The sequence below is a fragment of the Fringilla coelebs genome, assembly GCF_963513975.1.
Source record: "Fringilla coelebs genome assembly, chromosome: 1".
NCBI classification, from domain to species: domain Eukaryota; kingdom Metazoa; phylum Chordata; class Aves; order Passeriformes; family Fringillidae; genus Fringilla; species Fringilla coelebs.
Window position 1 is genome coordinate 146,597,016 of NC_140028.1, and position 25,923 is coordinate 146,622,938.

Consider the following 25,923-nt stretch of genomic DNA (forward strand, 5'->3'; position numbering starts at 1 on the left):
AAAATAAACTGTGCTTCTAGCTCATAATGGATGGTCAGACCGTCATATATGATGATTTTTGTGTGAGCAAATAGGTCATAAGTCAAAGTAAGTGTTATGTAACTGGCTGGCTTTAACAAACTTGGTACAACTGTAAAGAAAAAAGTCTATTTTTTTTTTTAATTTGGGCACTATGAGAGGCTGGCTACCTCTTTTTCCAGTGGCCTTACTTTGTAGCAAGCTGATTAAAAAAACCCACCCAACATAACAATCTATGCTTTGAAAATATGAACCAGTTAATTTGTGTAGTGTTTTGTATTTTCCTGAAAAACTCCTTCAGTCTTGTGCCTCATTTTGGGTACTAAACACTACACACTCACCAGTAAATCATCAGTTAAAACTCTAACTGGATTATTACGTAATTGAAAAACGTTCCTGAGTTAGTTTAGATTTTTGTTTAACTTCAATTTTTTTTCTTAGAATAGCGTTATTTGGCGTAGAGCTGTTGAAAGATCTGAAGATCAGTATGAAAATGGTTTGGGGCTTTTTCATGTGAAGAAATAAAGCAGTAGTGGGTTCGTACTCCTGTAGCAGAACTGAAGCAACTGGGCAGACATTTAAAGGTTTTCTCAGTGACTCTGTACAATGCTGGGTATTGAAGTACACACAGCTCCTAAGCTGGAGGTTACGTGCAGGGGTCTTTGTGCTGTGTGTACATCATGGTGATGGTCGTGTCTGGTGTTTGATGCTCCTGCACAATAAAATCCACTTCCTACAGAAAATAACTGCAGCTTCCAGACTGCTGAGCGGAAATATTTTAACCATCTATTTGTAAGATAGAAGCAGGAGACAAGAGAGACTTTTTTTCTCAGTGCTGTGTGATCAGCTGCATATAAGTGCCATTCAGTAACTTCACTGATGACTACTGTACATTTGTTTTTAAAGGGTTTGGTTATGCATCTTTTCCTACTTTGTTGTAAATGGCCTTTCTTTTGAGAATATACTTGGAGATCAAGTATCTGTAGTTTTTAGTTCCTTGCCTCACTTACAGGTCATCTTTATAAACTGTTTTATGACTATTCTTTTGTTTTGTCTGTTCTATGCAAAGTAATACCTAATATTCAGCCAGCATTAAATATAGACACTTTTGTTTTGGAAGGAATAGTACTTAATTTTATATTATTATTTTGTCAGACTCTGTTGACATATTTTTTTTTCTACTGGCCTTTTTTTTTCTTTTTTTTTTTTCCTGTATTATTCTCTCCTAGGCAGAAACTCCTGCAGAATTCTGGCAAAATGTTCTTTGGAAGCTTTTTTTTTAAAGGGGAGGACACAGGGGATGATATTATTGTCATTTACATAATATACCAGTAGAAAGTAGTTGCATCATGTACAGTTTCTTAATGTGACCGTTCATTGGACTTGCCTGAAAATGATCTCTTAAGGGTAAATGGCTGAGCAGAAATTAAAAGCAGCCATGTATTTGTTTCTCCTTTTGTTTCAGGCTAAAAGGACCATTCAGTATGTGCTTTATGTGTATTTCCAGACTTACTGTATATAATTTATGTAGCTATTTAAAAGTAATGGTTGAAGTATTCTTTTCTCATCACTGCTGTCAAATCTTACGGCTTTGCAATTCTGGTTTCCTGTTCTGAAAGTGTGGAGAAAACTCTTAGTATGGAGGAGTATGTACTTGGTGTGTACCATTTAGTGTAAAACTCACAGCCCAAGAGGATGGGGGACTGGCTCTGGAGTGTTGTCAAAAGCATCCTCTAAACAAGCTGAAAGACACTCTTTTGTTTTATTTGGGCAGTTCCAATTTCAGTAATGACTAAAGCTCCTGGAAACCCTGGGACATAAGGTGTTTGAAGAAGTACTAAAATCCAGCTTGACAGTGGGCCTTCAGCTAGTCTTTTATAATTCTGTCTTTCCTCTGCGAAATCCTTTTGGCATGTTGTGGTTCTCTGGCAGGATCCCAGCGTGTGATATCACAGATATCAGATGCCTCCTTGCGATCCATGGCATTTGCTGTGCCGCAGTGGCGCTCCCTGGGACGGCCGAGGTGAACCAGGAAATGTCATGGAAATTCGGTGGGGAGAGCGTGGCAGAGGAGCTGTCACGTGGCTCTGGGAATAGGTGAGCGCCTTCTGTTTGACAGCGTTCACGTCTTTGTGTTTGGTAATCTGATGTGGAATGTATTCAGCAAACAGATGTGGCTTTTAGTGGTCTTGACAGGTTTTTTTTTTTTTTTTTCCCCTGACATCTCAGATGGAGTTGAGTGGAGAAGCATCACAGTTGAGCTTTGTCCTTTGGAAATATCTTTGATTAAAAAAAAAAAATGGAGCATAATTATATGTGGCCTTCCTCGTCAGAATTTTTCTTTTCATCTCAGTGTTGAGGTCCAAAGCCAGGCACAAGCATAGATGATATCATGCATTTGGAGGATATTTGGCTCCTCCATAAGGTCTGTTGGAGGTTAGTCATAGCACTCTGTGTTTCTTTCTGTCAGCGAAGTCTCCCTCTTGTTTGTACTCACTGGAGAAATGTTACACAGTAAGTGTGGCTTGTGCTGATGGTGCTTTTGTAATACAGCTAGAAAATGAAAGATTTCACGCTGGCCTCTTTGTCCCATGTTTTCATCCTGATTTCCAAGCATTCGAAGGTGAATACTTGTGTAATGTTACTTAATTAGAAAAGATAAAGGCATGGAAGAAAAGAAGAGTCTGCTTGTGTATTTATTTGTTTGTTTAGCCAGGACTTGCAGTTCTTGGGTATAATTCAGTTTCAGGAATGAATTCTTTGTTTTAGATGGAGCTCAATGTGTTCCTTCCAACCACAGACGCTTCCCTTTTTTTTTTACTCTGGATCTTCCTTTTTCTCTCTCTTTTAAATTTAATTTTATTTTTTTTCTTTTTTTTAATTTCCGGGCCCCTAATGCCCCCATGCTATAAGAAGAGAAGGTGGGTTGCTTTTGGAAGACTCCATTCAGGAAGAAGTGCATGTGAGAGCAGGTTATGACTGCCTGGTTTATATAGTTTATGTGTAGTTTATAGTTAACCAGTTTGCAGTCCCTGTTAACGTGTAACATCAGGTGCCATAGAGAAAAATGGGACAAACTCTGAAAAGGGCAGTTTTGGGAATAATCATTCTGTGGGAGATCTGTTTGAGGTGGAGTTAGACCAGGAGGAAAGGGAGCTGTATTTTTTCCAGAATTCAGAAAACCTCAAACAGAATTCTTATTTAGGCTTACAGTTCTGCAGAAATCTGCTGCCTTTGAATCAAGTGACTTGTGAGAGTACTGAGTTTATTACAGTTTGAAGGCTTTTTTGAAGCAGGAGGAACAAGGTGAAGGGATGTGATGTATTTGGTGGAACAAAGAGGATGGGGCAGGGGGAAGGGATGGGTTGGATGGAACTATACGAGGATGGTGTATCAGGAAATGAGAAGAAATAAGGTTGGAGCTTTATTTTAGTCACCTTACCCTTAGGCTTGAGTGGGGCAATTTTGTCAGCATGGTTTTGTGGCACTGTTGAAAATGTATTTAGCATGCAAGAAGGCACCAGCAGTGGTCAAGGAGAGTGATGAAGGAATGAATGAACCTAGAATATTTTCTAACCTTTTCAAAGGTCCTTGATCTGGGTCAAATAATAGGTGTGCTAGGTGTTGTCACTGCCATGTCAGCCTTGCCTTGTGTACAGAAGGTTTAGTCACAGTTGTGGCAGAAGTCATTCAGTGTATGTTCAGGGCTGCCATAAAATGGAGGTCAGGATTGAGCAGTAAGTACTACTATTAACCTTTGAGAGACTGTTCTCTTTGGAAACATTTCACTTTGCCTTTAGTAGAAGGCTGATTGCACATAGGAAGGGGTACAGAAACAAGGTAGAGGGCTTTTGGAAGCATCGTGGGCTTGCAGTGCACAGGAAAGAGTAACCCAGAGTTACAGGAATGTAATCTGCAAGACAGATGGGAGATGGAGGTTGAGGAGCATGGACTTCAGTCTTTCTCTTTCACCTTAATCCACCTTGGTGAGGTAGCTTGCCTGTAAGCAGTGCTTAGTCTTATGTGTATTTAGTTGTCTTTTCATTTCTGTTTCCTTGTCATCCTTGTTTTCACCTTGTTAAAGGAAGCTGAGATTTTAAAATTAAGAAAAATAAACAGTCTAGGGAACCATGTGAAGACATTTTTATGCAGCTCCAGAAATAACAGCTATTACTACTTGAAGTCTAGTTCTTGGAAGAAGAGAGTGATGGGGAGGAAGTCTGGAAGATTCCTGAGGCGGTTTGTTTGGATCAGGGTACAATCCTGCATTAACAAATTCTTGAAATGGGCTGGGGAGAACAGGTCTGCCTTGTAGATTTTGTTCAGGTATTAGTCAACAAAATGTAAAACAGCTAGACATGTCTCTTTTTTCCTCTGGTATATTTGTCCTCAGATATTAAAATCCACCTAGAATGATGAAGAATGTTTAGCTATGAGGAGTTAATAAGTTATTTACTTTCTTCAGTTTTTCAGAAATGCATGTAGATATGAACCTGTCTTGATGCCTGTGGTTCAGTAACTGAGATGGTTGTGTCAGTTTTCCATAGAGAGTTTTAGAATCTTGGAGCTGAACTGGTGAACAGCTTCTATTTCAGGCTATTCTATTGCTTCCCTTGGGGATGTTTTGAAATCAGTTGACTCCAGTTGAGTTTGTTACCAGAAAGTCAGAGTTCCTGGGCTGTGCTGTGCAGCCAGGGATTGCTCTGGCCAGTTCTGATATCTGCATTCACCCATGTTGATGAAGGTAGTTAGCTGCTGTTTTCTCTGGTGAAAGCTGAGAGATGTAAAGGTTAGGGAGAGTTAGTTCCCTTGATCATTGACAGACCTACATACAGTTGATATCTAAACCATCCTATATTATATTTATTTCTTTCCTCATGGCTGCCTAATCTTCAACATCTGCTGCTGACAGCTTTGCCCGTACTACAGAGGAGTTTTCATTATTGATGCCTCTGGACCTCCAAATAAAGAACTGTCAGTGAATAAGTACTGTATGGATTCATTTAATTATTAATCAGCATGATGGGGTATTCTCTAAGGTACACAATTCTGTTTCTAAGGCAAGTCAAGTCAATAGAAAGTTTTCCATTGAAATAAAATAGTCATGAGAGTAAACATTCATCAGTACAAGTAAGAATTCGATAGCCTAGACTGTTCTGCACCTACTGTTTTGAATAGTGCTAACCAATTGCTGCTCTGCATGATCAGAAACTGTGGGGAGGAGGATGCTTCAGAGAAAAATAAACCAGGCATTGTGGAATAGTTTTTCATTCTTCAGATATCAAGAAAATGTGAGAACAGTTTTCTGTCAACTTAGATTCTGTGAAACAGTGTGAAGCTGAAATCACAACAATTATAAATTGCATAAACTTGTTCTTGATTTCTCTATTATTCTTTTACTGGCCAATTAGTCATGTTTTACTCCCACTGCTTTGCAGAGGCTGGCAAGAATCACAGTCCTGTTGTGTGTAAAGGAAAAAGAGGGGCACTTTGGGGTCATTCAGAGAGAACTACGCTTATTTCTTCCTGAGTTAGATATTTATTTCATCCCTCTGAGACCCATCTTACTGTCAGGTACTTGATTTCAATCAAACACAATCAGCATCTGAAAAACTGATATTACGTGTTCAGTTTTATGAGAGTGATGTAAGCTGAATAATTTTACATGTAGTATTCCATATCTTGCCCTTGCACTTCTCACCATCCCCTGTGCCAGAAGTTTCAGGCCAGGAGGCAGGTTAAGGAGAGCTACTTGTCTTTCTTGGTAGGTAAGACATACATTTGTAGGTGAGGAGCAGTAGGCTTTTTCTAGGGAAGGCTGTCTTGCCAGGGCTTCTTTGTAATGGAAAAGCCAGTGATGGTCATGGTCTGTTCAGCAGTTTATAATGACAATTTTTTCTGACTGTTCTGTAGCATCTTCTGAACATGGAATTACTTCTGAGAAATTTGGAAGATGTGCTGTAGTGGTATAGTTAGGGGCAGAAAAGCAGTGGTGGTGAGGTCATGTCTCTTAAGGCTCTTAGAGAAGGAAGGATGGGAGTGGGGGAGGTGGTTGCATTTTAGGGAGTTCAATTTGCAGAATCCTTTCAGTGGTTGCAGCTTGTACTGAAAGAAGATGTATCTTGAAATAATCTCTCCTGTAATCTCCTCTCCAGTCTTTCCAACAGCCTCCTAAGCCTGCTAAACTCATCAGAACTAAACTTTCTGCAGATCATCCTATACCCTGATACTACCTGAGCAGCAAAAGTGAAATTTACTGACAGAGCTCCCTGCCATCCCAGTATACACACTCCAAGTCAGAACCATCCAGGTCTTGGCATTCTGCAAAATACACTTTGTCTTTTACTAGGTTTCCTCATGAACATTGACCACATCCTTATGGAAAGTAGATGGATGAAATTAAGCAACTTTTAGTAATGAGGAAGAACTTGCCAACAGTCAGTGAGCACCAACTGTTTTTCATAAAACTCCTTCCTTGGCTCTTTGGTCTTGGTATTCAAAGCTGCTTGTCAAATTCCATCAAAAAGATGAGCCTGTGTGCTCAAAGTCAGGACTTTATCCAAGGTAGGGGCCAGAATAACCTTACATGAATCCCTCTTGGTAGTCTTTAAGTGACAAGAAAAGCAAAAAATGATAAATTCCCTATATAAAGGTAGGCTTAGAATGCTCATGGATTGGGTATTATTTCACATTAGAAGATAGCAGCAGAATGTCAGGTGATTGTATTTACAGGACAGAGGGGCTTTAACTTGTTTCTGATGTTGTGCAAGAAATTCGGTGACTTAGGAGGGTCTGTTGGTCTGTCAGAAGAGCTTCATGTTGCTTAAATACAAGAAGTGACAGTGAAAGCATCTTGTTAAAAAGCATGGTTGTATGACATTAGGCTTGTCTCAAGGTTGTTGTTTTGCTGTGGTAGATCCCTGAGTAAGAGAAGGTATATGACCTTTTCAGTGCAGTGTGGACAATTGGGCATTTTCTTTGCTTCCCCCCATACTGAATCTCTGGAAGCCCACATGGGAGTCTCTGGACGTCAGAAATCAGGAACTGGTCTTTTGGAGGAATGGAACTTTTACAAACCACTAAAAGCTGCATAGTCACAGGTTCAGTTTTCAGAGTACAGGATATTCAATACAAGGCTGGAAATAAAGTTCAGTGTTGCTAAAGATTAATTTTTAGATGTGACAGTAGTCTGGGCAGTATGATGAACTTTCTTGGTTCAGAGTCTATTTGTAAAATAATTTGGAGAAATTACTTATTTCACAACAGCACCTGTGCAGGGTCAGATCAGAGATGTGGATGTCCCATCATCATGTTTCCTGCAGTGGTTAATAGGAAAGTAAGACAAAAATAATTTTGTAATGATACTTCCCCAACCCCTAATTGCAGGAGATTGGGAAAGAATTGTGGGATTTCTGGAGTTAAGGATAGTATTGCTGTGTCAGATCTGTTGAGCATAAAAATCTCCTTTGAATGTGTCCAGCCTCTTGTCAGTCACACAAACTTCCAGTGTGCTGGGCATGGGGTTCCACAGTTCAGCTGCAGAGTGTGAGAACAGCAGGCTTTCACTTGAGAGTTTCTTGATCCTGCTACCTACTAGTATCAGTGCTGTGTAAGTGTTGGAAGAGACAGTAAATGCTGATTTTGTGATCACCTTTTCAATGTGAATTGTGGTTATAATTGTCAGGATGCATGAAAATGTATGTGTGGGAAAACCAGATGTGGTTGACAGCACTAGGGCACATCAGGGAAACTTTATTTAAACTGAAAAAAAAAAAAAAAAAGTATGTAACAGGACTGCCTTTTGAAGGCAATAAGAGACAAATAGACTCCAAAAGCAGGATTTCTGGACTATCAGGGTTTTTAGGGTTCTTCTTTCGGGTTCTTAGGGCAGGAAATTTTTTCATTTTTTGCAGGCTTAAGGAACCATGGTATCTTGTTTTCTGATATTAAATGTCTATTGCATAGCTTAGGTTTTGATTTATTCTATTAGTTAAATAATATTTGTATTTGGATAATGAACCTGTTTTTTATATAACCTAAATTGACTTAATTATTCTGCATAATATGTCTCCTGATAGAACTGGTTATTACTGAGTTAAGGTTTCACACTTGATGATGCTGATGTCTGTGGATCTACAGACCTTTTAAACCCCCAGTGTATTAATGCTGTTATCAACCAAAGCTGCAGCAGCAGCTTTATTTATTTTTCCTTCCTCAAGGGTACCGTAGAGGCCAGTTGGAGCATTAGCCACCAAATGCCAAGGTGGCTGTAGAGTAACTGCAGCAGCATTTCAGCATCTAATGGACCAGGTCACGTGCAAAGCCTCATTAAAATATGATTAAAGTCTCCCCTTTTGTTTGTTTGGTGGAGCCAAGCTCATGCTGGACCCTCCATTATGTTTGTGCTGTGTGCTTGGAAATGCCTCCTGGTTTTTGTGGGGCTCCCTGTTCACCCCCCAGCCCTGTCCACACCTCTGCTGTTTCCCTGTTCCTCTGCCCTCTTCCATCCACCGCTGATTAAATGTGAGGAAATGAAAATGGTGTCTGCTTTCATTTAAACATAATCTGCCAAAGACAAATATGAAGCTTCTGTTGTTATCTGGGGGTGTTTCCTACTTTACTGTACCTCTGCTTTTTAGCTGCTGAAGACTGGGGTGTGGGGTGGTTGGTTTTTTTTTGTTGTTGTTTGTTTGGGGTTTTTTTTCTGGTATTTAATTAGTAAGCTAGACTTGCAGTTAAAGAACTGGCATAAATTATGTTGATAATTTGCCATGACCACCTGTGGTAGTACATAAGTAATGAGAGAATAACAAAAACTTACAACTAAATTAAAAAAAATAAAAAGGATTTTGTTACACTTTCTTACACAAGCCATCATAGCTTGTCTGGAAGCAGTAAAAAATGGGCTGTTCCTTAGGTTTCTTTTTTGTGAAACATGGAAATCAGTATGCTTAAAGCTAGAGACTCATAGCATGAATCCACAAATTTAGTTTGTATCTTTGATCACATACAGCCTTGACAGTACCCATGGACAGCTTAAACTTAGAGAAACATGGTGTAGTTGATTAAGTCCTGTGATCAGTGCAAATGACTGGAGAGGGACAGCAGACTTCCAGTAGCCACTGGAATTTGAGCAAATGAAGAGTATTATTTCCAAATCAACATGTTGCAGAGGAAGAAGGGATAGAAAATGCTATAAAAGTTCTTAGATCTGGCTTTTCTTTTGACACTCTGTGAAATCAGATGATTTGGCACTTGTAACTGCTGTGGGTAAGAGGCGTTCATAAGAAATAAAATAAAATGTATATGTGGCAGTGGTGGGGGAGGCGTCTGTTCTGAAAACATCTGAGATGCTGGAAAACTTGTCCCCAGTGGGAAAGAGAAATTGCATAGCTGGCACTGAGACTCGCTGCTTATGCTTATGTGGCCATATTTAGAAAAGGATCAACACTAGGAACTGAATTATTAGAGAAGTGAGTGACTGGAGGGATTGAACATAAAGGAAATTATTTCTATCTCGCTTGTTTGTTTGAGTTGGGCCAGACGATGCTGTGGGAGGGCTGCGAACTCCAGACTTGCTGCCTGTGTGGAGTGAATCTGGAGATGAGTTTGAGGAGGTCAAAGCTTGTTTGAGCCCAGGCTCCTCCCTACCTGGGTTTGGAGGTGGCTGCCTGCAGGTAGAAGATGAGCAGGAATGGAAAGGACCCTCTTGACTTGGAAAAGTCTGGAAAGACTTGATGGAGTGAGATGCAGGCTCGCTGTGCTGTGTGTAGTGCTGTGGGAGGCTTCTGGTTTCAGTACATCTTGCAAACATTTGTGTGTATCAGTAAAGCAAACAACAGTCAATTAAAAAAACCAACACCACATTTCAAAGAAGTTGTATATATAAAAAAGAAAGCTGTCTTATTAAAAAATACTTTTTAGTACAGCAGCACAGTTCATCACATTTATTTGCATCTATGTGGCAGTTTTAGTTTATTGTGGTTTTGTTGCAGAACAACAGATTATCTAAATAAATTAATTAATTTGGGGTGGGGGAGATTAAAACAGCACTTCTAAGGAGATATCCAGGAGGAATGCTTTCAAAGTTTTTAGGAGCAGTTAAACTACCCTTCCCCCCCTGCTTTTTTTTTTTTTTTTTCCTCTTTAAGAAGTGGTTCTTTTTGTTCCAGTCATCAAGACTCATTTTGAAAGACTTATTTTTCTGGTTTTGGCAAAATAGTTGATCAGCGCGACTGGCAAGGAACTGCTGTGGAGCAACAAAGAATTTCTGTGTAGCTCAAAACTCAGTTTGAGGCCATCTTGGAGCAGTTTGTGAACTAGAGTAGAAACTCCGTGTAAGAAAGGCCATTCAAGTTAAGTTGCACGTTTTCCTCCCCAGAATTAGCATACCAGAATACTTCACTGCAGTGTTTAGAATACTTTGTACAAGAACTAACAGTAAGTTGAAGATCGCTAACTGAGGATCTGTAATGATGCCAACTGACTTTTTTTTTTTTTTAATGAAAGCTTTGTATACATAACAGGATGAGTCATCACTGGAGAGTTCTGAAAGTGTTTGGCATCCCGAAGAATCCTTTTGTGTGTCTCTGCCGCACAAAATGAGTATTTTTGTCATGAAACTCTGCCTTAAGAAGTACTGCAATAACTGCAAGCTTTAGGGGGAGGTTTTCTAATGTGGCTTCGCTTTCTATTATTGTTTTTAAAATATTTTGGTATTCTTAGATCTTCCTGAATTATAGGATAGAAAATTCTAAATACTTTGTTGGCTATTATTTTTTTTTTCTATGATGCAGCTTCAGGCATACTTCTATTATAAATTTGTTTTTAAAAGTGTATAATAGGAGTTTACTGTTTTCCTTAGATTTAATGCAAGTATTAAAACTGGTTATGGGGGAATACTCTTAACTCATTTTGCTTTATCCAAACATGGTACCTGTAGTAAACTGATAGTAGCTGCTTATCTGTCACATTTATTTTATGTAGGTTTTCTTTTGATACATTTTTTACGTTGAAGAACTGGCTGGCCTTGGTAGTTTTTGTTACATCTGTTTGAAATGAGTCTCTTTTGTTTTATCAAGAAAGTATTTCTTACTTTCTTACTGAGGTGTAGGTGAGTAATGTGTCAGACCACCATTGTATTTGGCCCATGATGTTCCTGGTGATGTGAAACCTGGTCCCTGTAGTCTTCCAGGTGTGTAGAAGGCAGCAGAGATGGAATTTTGCAGCTGCTGCAATAGGGTAGCAAATTTTATCTGAGATGTTTAGGAGTGGATGACGTTTTTCAGAGATTTTTTCACCCTGCCATTCATTCTTCAGCAGTATGTTTTCTAAGATGTGCTGTCACTAATTTTAAAAATCAAATCCATTGATGGATTCTTTCATGGTTTGTTGTAGTGATGGTATATTTATTAGCTAGTACGTTCAGCAGTTTTAATTTTTATGATTTCTTTTGAGTGAACCCAAATATAAAATTTATGGCCAAGGGAACCTGAAACACAATTCTTCTTCAGAAGAATTCATAAAGAACTCATCAGAATTTGTAGGATTTCATTAAAAAAAAAGCTTTTATAACAGTTTAGAATTATATAGGCTTTTCATCTAAATGCTCTGAATTATGCTGATAACAGAATGCATGAAAACCAAAGAGCTTTCAGGCAGTCCTTGACAAACTACACAGGTTAATTACTCAGCCCTGCATGTGCAGGTTGTGATAGTTTTGAGTCAGGGTCTCATATACTTTTATTTTAATGTGCCCATCCAAGGCTAAGCATTTAAACAGGCTTGCATTTGACTTGGAAGAGCAAGAAGAGAAATTATTTAGCTAATAAAGTTTATATTTGGTGATATTTTTTATTAAGCTTAGCCATGTGTTCAATGGCATTGCTAAGAGATTATGTTTAATGGTAGAACACTTGGTCAGTGTTATTGTTTTATTTTTTAAGCTGGAGTTCTTATGGTGTGCATTACCAACTTAGTTATGTTCTGCAAGAAATTAAATGTTGGGGTGTGCTAATGTGGGGTGTGTCTAATGAGACTCATGCCCACGTTTATTTTTGTTTTCTAATGGAAGAAACCTCAACTCCTGATCTCATTTTTGGAAGAAAGAAACCCTCAACATATCTGCAGATTGAGATGTAGAATTGGCTGTAAGAAAATAAGGTGTTGGGGTGTGTCTGTGTATAGAGAAGGTAAAATTTTTGGTGTTACTATTAACTTGATTTTCCTGGCATCTTCTCAGATCTTTCATTGGAATGATGTCTGCTTCAAAATACTGTACTTTCCCCAACAAAACATTATTTCCAGCTGTTTAGATGAAGAAAGTTTCCTTATGGACCCTAAACTAAGCATGTTACGTTTACTGTAGCATCCAGATGCAAAGAAGAAAACCAATTATTTGTCCCTTTATCAGATGACTTTTGTGCTTTTTCTGGAGCTTATGGGGTCTGGAATTTCTGTGAGTCTTTTAGTCTTTATCCTTTTTAGCTTTGAAGTTGATATTTCCTTTCACTATAGTATAGATTTAAATTTATAAACTTGTGCTTTTATCACTTTAGAGTAATAAAATTCTCGATAGTTTAGAGAATTCTTGATAATACATCTTGAACAATTTTAACCTGTTGAAATAATTTTAGATTTAAAATGGTTCAGATATGAAAGAAAAAAGACAAGGTTTTATGTAGTATTAACATCTTTATCATGTCAGTAACATATAGCAGCAATTAAATATCTCCTGTTGTGCCCACATCTGCTTTACTTGTCAGTAAACCAAACCTTCCACAAGTCAAGGCATGCCATGTTTAGATGACACATGAAATTTAATTTTTACAAGAAATACTCTGAACTGCCCTAATACTTTTCAGAGGCTGAGATCCAGGAAGCCAGCTTTGTGTTATCTGAGAATTTTGTGCAAAAAAAAAAAAGTCTAACTATAACAAAAAAAAAATGATAAATAGTAGATTGCTTAACATCTGTCTGAAGAATTCATGTTGTGATGTGTTAGCACTGAGCTCTAAAAAATAAGAAAATAAGGGTTAATAATTCATTTTACTTATGGTACTTGCAGCATAGTTTACAAAATGATAGGTGCAGATAGTCTGTAAATGTTTTGTGGAAATTTGTAATGAAAAATCAATACAAATGGAGCTGCAGTTCCAGTGTGTTTGAAATTGCTGGTATCCAAGGAAGAAGGAGTGAAACCCATGGAAAGGTGGGAGCTGTGTGGAAATGGTTAACGGCAGACTTAGGGATTAGTGTTGGCTTCGGCCTTGCTGTTAATGAGCTGGAAAAAGGTGGGAGCAGCGAGTTAATGGTATTGACAGACAGTGTGGAGGTAAATGGATTTGTCAACACAAAGAGAGAGAAAATGGAGAAGAACACGGGGTAGGAATATACAAAACAGGGAAGAAGGGGGTTCCCCCCAGCCTGCTCTAAGGGACGGAGCAGCATTGATTGAGTCACTTTGGGCTGATGGGTTTTCCAAGCACGGCACTGATGGGAGTGAGAATCTCGCAGTAAAATAGTGGCGAAAGGGTACAGCAGATAAACGAATGGGTTTTTAAATCATATTTAAATTGCTTCAAATACATGATGAAGATGAATACGTTACTGTTTATTTTGCAATTACACTGTTGAGGTAACAACAGGCATGTCCACAGCACAGTGCTGCTTTGAGACAGCAGTTAATGTTCACACCTGAGTTTAAACAAACGCATCCTGGGGGAAAAAGTGTTGCTGGTAAAATAGAGTAGTTAAGAGTGAAGCATATTTAAAACTAGCAACTTTCTGTTTCTATGTTAAAAATATTAAACCTGTTCTATCTTGTGGTTGATGGTGAAAATGTAATGGTAGGCAGAGATTTTTCTTCTCTTTCTTAGGAACTTTGAAAACAAAGTTGTACTCAGAAAAGAGAGGGCAATTTTATAAAGTAGTGTTTTCTAGTGATAGTATCTGTAATCCACATCGGATGAAAACATGTAATAGCTATTACCATCCTAAATAAATAAATAAAATTATCTACTCTTGAACCATCCCAAATGTAACCTCAGCTGCTCTGCAGACACAAACATCGAGACTAGACTAGCAGCATTTACCAGCTGTGTGTAAGAGCTACACTGCACGTAAAGGGATTTCACATTTTATTATGTGGGAGGGATGATGTCAGTTTGGTTGATTATGCCCCTTTCAAGCTGCTGTGATAATTACCTGCTTGTTACCAGAAGTGTCGAACCCATTTTCAGTTCTTGTTTGCTTTTGCTGTCATGCCCTAATTGCTACATAATTTTGTCCCTGCCAATTACTACCTTGGAGTTGAATTTTACAGTGAAAAAGTTGTAAGAAGCAATAAAGTAATTGTTTTTTAGATCTTGTAATTTTGGTAGAATATTTTATTATGCTATGAAGTGTATTGAAATACATGCTGCTCACTTCTCTGAGATAGTGAAATCCCACGGTTCCCACTGAAATGATGACAGTGTGGAAGGCATGACTTTTGAGCAGATATGGATACTTTTTGTTTTAGAAATAAACACATTAGCTGTGTTCTTTAGAGGCAGGAACTCCTAGGTTTGGTGGGCTTTTTTTTATTCTTTCCCTTCCTTTTCATCCTTTTATCCACTTTGCTAGTTTTACAAGTTTCCTTTGATGTAGGTATTAGGTCATCTGATGTGGTCCTTTATCCATCGTTTTCTATGAAGATGTAATGTAAATGGATTTCTTTAAAGGTGCTGGGCTTAACAGTGTTTTATACTCTGATTAAAACTATTTGTTTGAATTATTCAGTGGAATAAAGCCTGCAGTAATTGGTTTAAGGACTGGCTGACCAAGCACTTTGTTGTCTTTGGGAACTGTCATCGCTTTGCTTTGGGTTTTTTGGGTGGTCCTCGAGCAGTGAAGTCTGGTATTAGTCAATATTAATAACAATTACTGCTGTTGAAATCTGGATATGGAATGACATGGATGAGCACAGGGAAGAGGCAGAAGGGCAGTTTAACAAAATGCTCTTCAGAATAAGGAGAGGGGATGGTGTTGCCATGTAGAGATTTAGGGATGGGGTTGCAGTCCAGAAAGGAGCATTTCTGGCAAGAGATTTGAAGTGTGGGATGTTTGTGGCTGTGCACTGAAGCTCTGTTTATCATGGAGGTTGTGAGATTTGCTGCTGCCATTTCAATGTGGTTTAGATGTCCATGGCTGAAAGACTGAAATATTGGCAAAAATCATGAAATGGACCAGAGATTGTAGAAACCTTGGAGAAGATTGCTTTGGGGAGGAATGTAGAGATGTTCAGTCTGGTTATGGGGGTGGGGGATTTAAACCCCAAAAACCAGTAGTAGTTAGAGAACAGTGAATGATATCTCCAGCAGAGAAAATATTGAATTCTTAAGGGATGCCTAATGTAAGAGGAAAAGGGACAAGAACCAGTGGTTGAAAGCTGAAACCAGAGAAGTTGACAAAGGAAATGAGCACGAATTCAGAAGGAGGAACAAACGACAAAGGGAATGGCAAAGTGAGAGGCTTTCTGAAAGATGGGCTTCAATCAATTACTGTTATTGAGTGTTAGTTAGGGATATTGGGCTCGCATGGATAATGATTCTGGCATTGTGTCCACTGAATCTCAGAGCAGTCAGACTTCTGCTCTCATAGCACTCCCTGTAGCAGCTTTTCCAGGGATGGTTTAATGAATGTTGAACACCTTTGTGGTTGAAGATTCTTTTCAAATGTTATCTTTAATGCATTGATTGCAAAAGACAAAGGGTTTCTAAGGTTCTGAGGGTAAGGCATACTTCAATTGTAGTTCTTTTTGTTAGCATAAAGGCTTTCAAGGAGAAATTTCAGTGTGCAAAAATACTGCAAAAAAAATTATGCAGAATACTCTTTAAGAAAATATTTTTATTTTAACACTGAAATTTGTGTAGTTTTGAGCTAGGAACTGCTCTGTCCTGTCGTGACACCAAGGCAGTACTTGGATAAATATGAGTAGCTTTAGGGCCATTAAGTTTCACGTTTGTGTCATCTTCACAAGTAGTTGCCAGTATAGCTCTTTCAGAGCTGCTCTGCCGGCTTTTTATACCTGAAAGTACTTCTGAAACATTTGATTAAGATAATTTTTAAGGCTCCATGGTGTGGTCTGGTGAGTAGAACTGAATTTCCATGCTGTAAATGTTAATTAGAAGCATATGTGTATATGTAAAAAGCAAGCCGAAATAAAAAGTATAAATATCTAAGAAGCTGTCATTCCAGAAGGTCTGTGCTCAGAAAAGATTAGGTAAATATACAAATAGTCCCATTATAAATCAGCTGCAGTATCATTTCTGATTATTTTCATTACTTTTTTTCTGGTGGTTTGCAAAAAAAGAAAAAAAGTTAGGAAGCAAAGGGATTCAGATTATGATTTCCAAATCCTTTTAGACAGCGTTACTTGCACTGTCACTAAAAGAAGCTCCACTGCCTTTATTTGCTCTCCTCCTTCTCCAGTAACCCTTTCCTACCACTGCTCTCTCCCTGGCTGCTTCCAGCACAGACTTTCATGAACCTCTAATGAATGAAGCAAACTGGTGGGGATGAAAACTATCTCTTTTGAATTTTGGTATAAATTCAGTGTTAATTCAACTTAGTATAATCTGTAAGTTGTCAGATCTGCACGTTTGAATCTTGAACATTTTCGTGTTTTTCTCCACAGTGAGCTTAGATGTTGAGAATTGGTTTCCTATTACACTAAAAAACCACATTTTAATGCTTAAACTGAGTATATTTGTGGAACTGGAGAGAAGTTGCAGAACTTGAGGACCTTGTGCAAGTTGCAGGGCAGTAAATGGAATGAGCCTGCAGCCTCGTGTCCTTGGATGGTGGCCTCAAAGGAACTTGACCTGGAGGTATCAGATGGTCCTCTTGGATGACTTCCATTGTAGTAGTTGCTCTAGCAGGGTTGGCTGGGGACGTGCCCCTCTCATGTGACACAGAGACAATTTTGTTTATAACTCTGACCTGTATCATATGACGTAGGCTGAGCAGTAGATCACTCTCCTGCTGGCAGTTCTGACACAGCCTGATCCCTGCTCAGCCTGGGGAGGGTGGGAGAGTGAAGGTGATCTTCAGGTAGAAGAACTCCTCTAACATTGAGTGCTGGAAATACCATCCTTTTATTAACTTCATTTAAAAAAAAAATTTCTTTAAGAGCATACTAAAGAAATGAGGAACTAAGATGTGAAAGAAATAATTAACCTGTCCAATAATTAAAAAAAATAGCATTAATTAATATATTTAATATTAAAGGGATGAAGTCTGTCACGAAGAAAAAATATACAGACCAGCTTGGTATAGTTGGTAGTGGTCTTGAATAAAAACTGGTGAAAATTTTGGTGAACAGCAATGATCATTGTCCCAAAATAATAATGGTAATTTAACAATCCTTTGAACAGAAGTTTGAAAGTTCTCTCTTATAATTACTTGGAGGTGTTTGTTAGCTATCTGTAATTTTCAGAAGGCAAGTTTTTGACTCCAGGTTGGAAGACTCTTCTTCAGGGGTGAAAAAAAGTCTAGGCACATTATTGTTAGCAGAATTTCTGACAAAAACCTTAGAATTTCTATCTCATCAACACCCCTAGAGATTGATATGTCTGTTCATACAGAAGCTTTTAGAGGTGTTTGAAGATCTGTATTACTTGTGTCTGTGCTACGGAGTGTTGCTTATTATGCTACTTATATTGTTGTTTATATTTCACAATAGTATTTCCAGACTTTTATTTACTCTGGTATAAAAATAGATTCCATGATCTGGCTTTTAGGTTTTACATCTAGTTTGAAAACAATTTTGTTAAAAGAAAAACAATTCATGTGAATTATAAATATACACTGACACCCATCTGATTCCATTGCCCATTTTCTTCTTAGATCTATTTTTATTCTTCTGAGGTTTTCCAAGCCTTCTGACTAAGTTTTAATGGATTTTTAATTAGTGAGCAGATCTTGTGTTTTTTCCCTTTGGCTTTCCTAGGTTTAGCAGTTTTATTGAAAGAGAAATATTTCATAATACTTGTTGACATTATCTGAAATAAAAATGCATGTCTTTATAAGGAGCACTAAGGGTGCTAACAGATGGAATAGATACGTGGTGATATGACATTCATTTCTGTTGTGGTTTTTTTCTTGTCTAAATCCATTTTAGATGGATAATGACAAACTGTGGTTGACATGCAAGAACTGCTTTTCTTACATGCCATCAATTAATTTGAGTATTATAAAGAAAATTCTGTCTAGTATTCTAGGCCAGCATCTTCTATAAAAGCAGGTTATTTATAGCTCTTTGGGTACTGCCCTTCCTTTCATGTCCTGATCCTTCTAGTTGAAGCTTAAATGCTTGTTTAAGATTAAATATACTGAAGTTTTTGCCCAGAGGTTCTTCTTTGCTTTTCATAAACATATTATCAGGCCTTTCTCAGGAAATCCTATAACACATACCTGAGGGAGAGAAAGGTGTTGGTTTTTTTTGTTGTAATAGTGGCATCAGAAACATTTCAAAAACATAAGAAGGAATGGAGTTATTGTCCATGTAATCTACAGGAAGACTTGTGTTTGCTGTGAAGCCAGAAGACATTAGCAAAAGTGACTTGAGACAAAAGATTCTGAGCTTTATTCGATGAGAAGGCATGAGATGTTCTGAGCTGACTGATGCATTTTGATAGATGTAAGATCTGGAAACCTCTCAAAATGATGTCGTGTGAGTGGGGTTAGTTTATCTAAAATATAAAATAGTTGAATATTTGCATCCTTTTTTGAGTGTCCAAGCTGAATTAATGATGAATGAAAGCAGTGGTTACAACACTGTATAATCAGTGTATGCAGATGGCATTTGCTGGGTATAAAAACACTTTTCTGAGTAAAAACTTTAGTAGTTAGTATTAGATTATTGGTTTGTTTGTATACCTGCACTGTGTGGCTGAGTGACAGAGAGCACAACCTTCACCTGGCACCTAAATATATCCAGTGAGGATATTTAAGTTAAGGAGAAAAATGCACTTTGCAAGAATCTTCACCATGTTCCTGTGATAAGACTGTCAGACTGCAAAGTTCCAAAAGGAAATCTTTGAAAATGACTTTTAATTAATGGTGCTAAAATTACAAAAATCTGTTCACAGAGACCAAAACTTCTACCAAGTTCCAAGTACTTGGCAGCTGTTTCTCATGCGTGATGACTCAGATCCGCTGAATTTTATGTACAGGATCTTGAAATCACCAGACATGAGAATTACAGCCCTTACCATTGTGTTGCCACCTTTATTCAGAAGAGAGTAGCAGGCAAAGCCTACAGCATGTGAAAGAGCAAGGAGCTAGATAATTCTTAAAAAAGACATGAGCTTGGTGCTGATGTGGATAAAAAATTCTGGGCACCATGGCTGTTCACAAGATTGGAGGAGTTGGAACTTGGCGTAGCCCGTCGTCATGGAGAAACAAGTCTTGTGCTCAGATGGAAGTGGATGCTTATGCTTCCCATCAGGAAAATGCAGTGTTGGATGCAGTATCATATTTTGATGCAGTTTTATTGAGTTAGAGTACAGAGGAGTATGGACAGGAGCAGTGGTGAATGGTGTGGGTTGAATTTATCACACGTGAAAGTCTTGCAGAGATTAGAAATTTGTGATCTTGACAGCTCCAGTGGTCTCTCAGCTGTTCATTTTGCCATTTCATTCTCTTTGTTTGTCAAAAGAGAACATGTGAAAACAGTCAGTGGACTTGCTAAACATTATTTAGCAAATTTGCCAAAGAGCTTCACACTACCTGTTGTCTGGGGGAGTTACAAAGGCAGAGCCATTATCAAGTCTGGAGCCAGGTAGATAAACAGAGCTTATTGGGATTGGAAACTTGCAGGTGCCTCTACTTGGTAGCTCTTGGTGCTCCCAAAAATTTGTCTTAATTTGATTCTAGAAAAGGTTTTAAAAAAATATTGCAAGTGCTGCAATTCTAGTAAGTTGTTTTGCATCGTTATGTTAGTGAATGTGGCCAAGTGCATTGGTAACAAATATAGAAAGGATGTAGTTTGTGCAAAGCTGCAGATACGTCATGTGCTGTAATGGCAGCTGAAATTTTTTTGCAATTTTTTTCTGAAAAATGTATAATTGTTGAGGTCTGCACGTAAAATGTTTGGTGTTAGGGAACTAAAACTATAAACAAGGCTACATATCGGTGGGAATGTGGTTCCTGAGAAAGAAGAACCTGTAGCAGTTTCTGATGCTGTGCATTGCTGGGTTAATGTGACAGAGAGTTGACTGAAGGCAATTTTCACTTACAGCATTTATGGATGTCTAAGCAGTCAGTTTGAAAAGTAAAAAAGAAAGCTAAAAGATCTGAAAGCCTTTTATATGATTTCTCACTCTGTTGTTGGAACTGTCTCCAAATCTGAAGTCCATACATGTAGATCAGGCAGCCTGGCTTCATACTTTGAGCATCCAACTCAGATTTTCTCATGTAATGGTTTCACAAAAAGATATGCAAAAGTCCTTGCAGTGTAGTAGGTTTATTGTCAATGTCTCAGGCCATAATTGGCTGTAGCAGAGCTGTAACTTCAAGGGTATTTTATGGGCTCATGTGAAAAATACATTATTTTGTGTACCTGCAACTGTTAATGAACTGGTAATCAGTGATACTGAATCTTCCTGGTTTGGTCTTTGGCTGCTCTGACCCTCTGTCTCTCTTGCCAACACACTGAGGATGTTCTCAAACGGGTAACAACCTGGGAAGAAGACTTCATAGTCTTGACATTATTAGTAAAGCTCTGTTTCAGCTATGATAGCCTTCATCAGCTGTATCTCTCAAAAGAACAGTTCCAGACTCAAACTGAACAACTGTAAATGGCATTGGGGTGAACAGAGAAAATACTAAATATGGTGGCTTTGTCCAGATCAGCTTCATCAGTCAACAGAGCGCAGCTTCATCCTCCTGAATCTGGTGGCTTTCTGCAAAACTGAGTTGAGATTAAGATTTTTCAACAGTGGGATGACTTTCCTAATGCTCTTTGATTTGGGTAGACAGTTCTCTGATGAGTGCCTGCAGGCAGCACATCCTATTTGCCTTTTCTCAGTCTCCCATGGAGAGCAGTTTTGCACCAGTATGGGCCTGAGACCCTCCATAGTACAGGTAAGGTCGATTAATGTTACAATTGTCCTGTGTGATGACAATTGAAGTCAAAAATACAGATAGACCCAACTCCACATTTGCTCAAAAGTACTCATTTATTTGGCTTTTAAATCATTAGAACAACATAATTCAAATTCATTTTGATACTTCACTCCCAGCCTCTCAGCCTTGTTTCTCAAGAGCTCTGCATTCACCTGTGGGTTTCCTTTGCATTTGCTTACTTTATGTCAGCACTGCCTGTACTCTAGAATGAAGGCAAAGATGCATCTATGGTATTTGGTACAAATAATCTTAAAAAGAATTCTATTTGCATTTCTTTGGGCAGTGTAGGAAATCTTTGATAAATCTCCCTGTCACAGGGGAGTACTGGAAAAGTTAAGCTGGGAATTGTCCAAAGGAGGTAGCTTCTTTTTATACTTTTTCTCAGACATCCTGATCTCAAAGGCAATAATATTTTTTTTTCAGGTGTTTATTGCTTTCAGTAGTAACTCCATTAAATATAGATGTGAAAAAGTTTCAGCTCTGAAGATGTTTTAGCCTGAGTAAAGGAATAACGTTGAGTGAATTGTTTTTTAGATAGTTACTGACTAGAGGAGGTGTAAGATAGGAAGTTGCCATGTTTTGGTTTTAAATGTAAGTTGGGTTACTTCTCTTTGAGGTAGTATTTTATTTAAAGATTATGCTTTATAAATTAAAATTAATAAGAAACACACTTGTCTTTGATTGTGCCAAGAGACTAATAGGCAATATCAAGTGTATTTTTGAGATGTTTTAATAATGAAACTGAAGTTTGTGCAAGTTCTATGAGATTTTAATTAAAGTCTGGTTCAGCAGGTGTTAAACAAGAAAATTTTCACTTCTCTCTATTAGTAAACGGTCAACTTTTTGTCACCTTTCACTTGCCATGTTTCTGTTGCACATCTTTGCCATGCATCAGGATCCCTCAGCCTTTAGTACACACATATATAACATAAGAAGTAAATAGGAAGCAACTACATGTTGCATTCTTTTTTTTACTATGTACAAAAGAAAACACAGGGGAGAGTGAGACCAAATGCAAAAAACATTTTCACCTGTTGCTCAGTTAAAAAATCCTGTGAGGAATCTTGTAAATCAGAATCAGTTTGAAGCTGGAGTCAATATAGGAGCAAGTTTCCAGTTTTAAGCTTGTTAATGTTTAGGGCTATTGAAGTTTATTCTAGCTAGATGGCATCTTCCTTGCCTCCAGAGCTGTGCTTTTCATTTTATCCAGGCTTGGATGTAGAATTTTCTCAACTCTTAGAAGTAATAAAGAGCAAAGTAGTGTTCAGAGAGAAAAAAAAAAACCAACTCCTTTTATCTCATAGGTATTTCCATGAATGATTCTTGCTTGCTGTGGTTCTCTTCGCTTGGGGCTACCAGCTGAACCTTGAGTATTTTAGCCTCTACTTAAGCACAGTTAAACTTTTACAGCTGTATTTAGGACTCCACGGTTCAGTTGTAGTGTAGTGGGAGCATGTGGCTTTTGCACACCTGTTAAAAAGATTCTTGAAAAGAGGGTAACAGCTTTCACTTGTGGAAGTGCCTGTGAACGTTAATTTGTGACTAGCCGTGCTGATGGCAGCACTAATTGAACCTTTTTATAAATCATTCCTGTACCATCTTCCAAGTAAGGCTGTGGACAGATGTTCATTTAACAAGACATCTGTGCTGGTTTAGGATGTTACTGTATCCCAGATGTTGCACTGCTTTTTAAGGTTATTAGCCCTGTTTTATATATTTAGTGCCATCAGTTTGCTCCATGGTTTGGAAAGTATACGAAGGAAGGTGGTTTCTTTTCTGAACGATGTAGAGGTTTCAGTATTTTGGAAAAAGGAGTCAACTCTTGAGTAGATCTTGTGTACCTATTTTCATAAGTGTAGAACAAAATGCATGGGGGGGAGTAGGGTAGTTTTGATAGATGGTCTTGAACAAGCTGTCACATGGTTTTGTTGGTAGCAACTTTGGAAGACTTAGAGAAACTGGTGTCTGGCAGTAACTTCTGGGTAATCATAAACTAGTCCTGGCAGTGACAGGCATCTGAGGATAGTAGCTTTGTCAGTTATTTCATGTGGTTCCAGGAAATGTTGGCCCATGGCCTTATTCCTGATCACTTTGTGGAAAGAATGAGGAAGATCCAAGATGTACTTTTGACCTACATTGTACTTGTCCAGTTATGGTGCTATTGCTGTGACCTGTCAAAAAAACAACAAAACAAAACACCAAAACCCCCCCCCCCCAATCATGCAGAAAATAGAAGAAAAGAAACAGTATCTCATTAGTGTCAGGTGAATAAGAGACTTTTCCATTTTCTCCCATGCTGCTCTCTGTGCATTCAGCAGAAGCTGCTCAGGTACCTGGTGATCTCCCACTGGTATCCAAGTCCTCAGGGCTTTGAAATAGCCTCAGCAGGGCTTTCTCCCTGTGCAGAGAGAGTACCTAATGCTCTGCTGAGCCCTGTGAAAGGTTTTTCTGGGCTTTTCTTCCCCCTCAGGGCTAAATTTAATTAGTTGCTTACCCAGAGAAGAATTATGAGATTTTTGTTTACCATGGTATATTTAAAGATGGAGATTAATGAAAGGCATTAGCTAAAAAAGCTAATTGATAAAAAAAAATTAAGAGTAGGTCACAAAGGATTTTGACAAATTTGACTCTGTTTTATGGAAGGAGGAGTAAAATTATCGTAGACAGTAATTATAGTCATGCATTAATAAAAAAGTCTAGTTTTGTCTTTGTCGTAGATTTTATTCCATTAAATGCTGAACGTGCTTTAAACAACTTCAAGAAGTTATATTGCTCTCAGCAGATCTGTACTTTTGAGCAGAAATAGATGTGTTCTTGTTTTTTTCCCTTCTAAATTGACCTCTGTTGTAGGAAGAAGGCAGGCAAGGAAGCCGTGGCAGGGACCTTGGCAGCCCTTCAGCCTGTGTACCAAGCTCCCTGCCTGCCCACTGACTAATATTTATTGTTTTCTGCCAGAGTGTGCATTGGTCAGGCTCTGCCTGTACATTTTGTTCTGGGTCTGTTGTGAGCTGCAGGAGACGTGGCTCATCTGTGTTCAATATTCTGAGCTACTGGGGGTTCTGCAGGGTGATGTAGTTACTCCTCCTGATAGGAAAGTTTGGGGTTGGGCTTCAAGATCTAGAGCAGAACTGAGGTTTTAGTGTTCAATACAGCAATTAAGTTTTAGAACTGCCTGGCTTTGTGTGGGTGAAGGGCAACAGTCATGGGCTGTTGTTTCATAATTGCTTTAAGACTGTAAAAACTGGCCCTTGACACCATCATTCCCCTATTTCCTTCTCACATCCTCCTTCAGAAGAAACCAAGTCCCAGGCAAAGAATGGAGCACAGACTGCTTTTCCCACTGTATTAAGGGCAAGTGGAAATTAGTGTAGAGGAAAAAAAAATTAACAGGGTTTTTCAGTGGAAAAATGTAGTGTTATGCAAACCAGCCAAAAGCTTTTTGTATAAAACTATTAAATAAAATGCTTAAACTTAATGCAAATAACATGAAACAATCCATTCTTATTACAAATGCTGATTGCAGCGATTAGGTGTGCTATATGGCCTTCTCAAATGGCATTTGCTGTGGAAACATTAAATTATAGTTGTCAGTACAGTGTATATTTCACTGTTTTGTGACTTGAATTAATTTTTTTGCTCTAAGCCAAACATAAATTTGTAGGCTATAAAATTTCCTCTGATGATTGGGAAATGAATGTAAGCAGCAAAAATAAGTTAACGATATAATCTACCATGTTTTTCACTGTTTCTTCAGTTTTATTTAAAACCTGCACAACATTAAGAAGGTTTTTTGTAGACTATTTGGGGGAGGGGAATGGCAAGGAAACACCAGATATGGTTATATCTTCTGCTGAAAGAAGCAGCTATGTTTAATTAATTGAAACCTCTGCTTTTCCTTGGTGTTCAATAGGTTGCTAAAATACGATAGGGAGTTCAAGGTGCGAATACTGCTCTTGTTTAAACAAAATGTTTAAAAAGACTTTGTGAGGTTTTGGTGTTTAATACATGAACTGTAGTTCAATAGAAAATCTAAACTCATCTGTAAATTGTTAAATAAACACAAACAATCATCGTCTTCCACTATTCCGCAAGTTTTGCCTCCATGGTTGTGTTGGGGAATACTGAGAAGGGGTATTTGTGAAAAAGTAGAATTATCATTTATGTTTGTGATGATTTTGCAGTAGTCCTTGTTTAGTATGGACTTGTAACTTTGCATTGCAGACAGGTAGTTGGTAGAAGAATAATTGGGATAGGATTTAGAAATAATCCCTGTCCTTAGCTGATTGTGTTCTGTAAAGCTTTTGAGCATTCCTGCACCAAGGGAAGTGTTTTCACTCACATGCATTTCTGTCCTTTCACTGGTGCTGGATGATGTGCTGGGATGTTGTGAAGAACTGCAAGAAATTTAATACTTAAATGCTTTTGGCTTCTTTACCTGCTGCTTTGTTTTCCTCAGTGTTAGAGGAATGTTACCTTCCTTGCTGTAACTCAGTCTTGCTGGAAGAGCCTGTTCTATCCAGTGGCTGTGATGTTCCATTTGCTCTACTCCCTACTCTTTGTTACAAATGGGAATCCATCTGTGTGACCATCTCAGATGCTGCTGCCAGCAATGTTTGTGTCATTCCCACTTCCAAAATGTGTCCCCATTCAGGCCAGCTCACTGGTCACTGTACTCCTGGATGGGCTGATGCAGGGGCTGCAGGGAGGAGTGCGAGGCAGTTTCATCTGGTCACT

At 38.3% G+C, this 25,923-nt stretch overlaps 1 protein-coding gene across 8 annotated transcripts in view; it reads left to right on the forward strand.

The window, feature by feature from the left end:
* Positions 1 to 25,923, forward strand: part of KMT2C (lysine methyltransferase 2C) — a 190,834-nt gene that overhangs the window by 18,470 nt on the left and 146,441 nt on the right. The window lies entirely within an intron of this gene.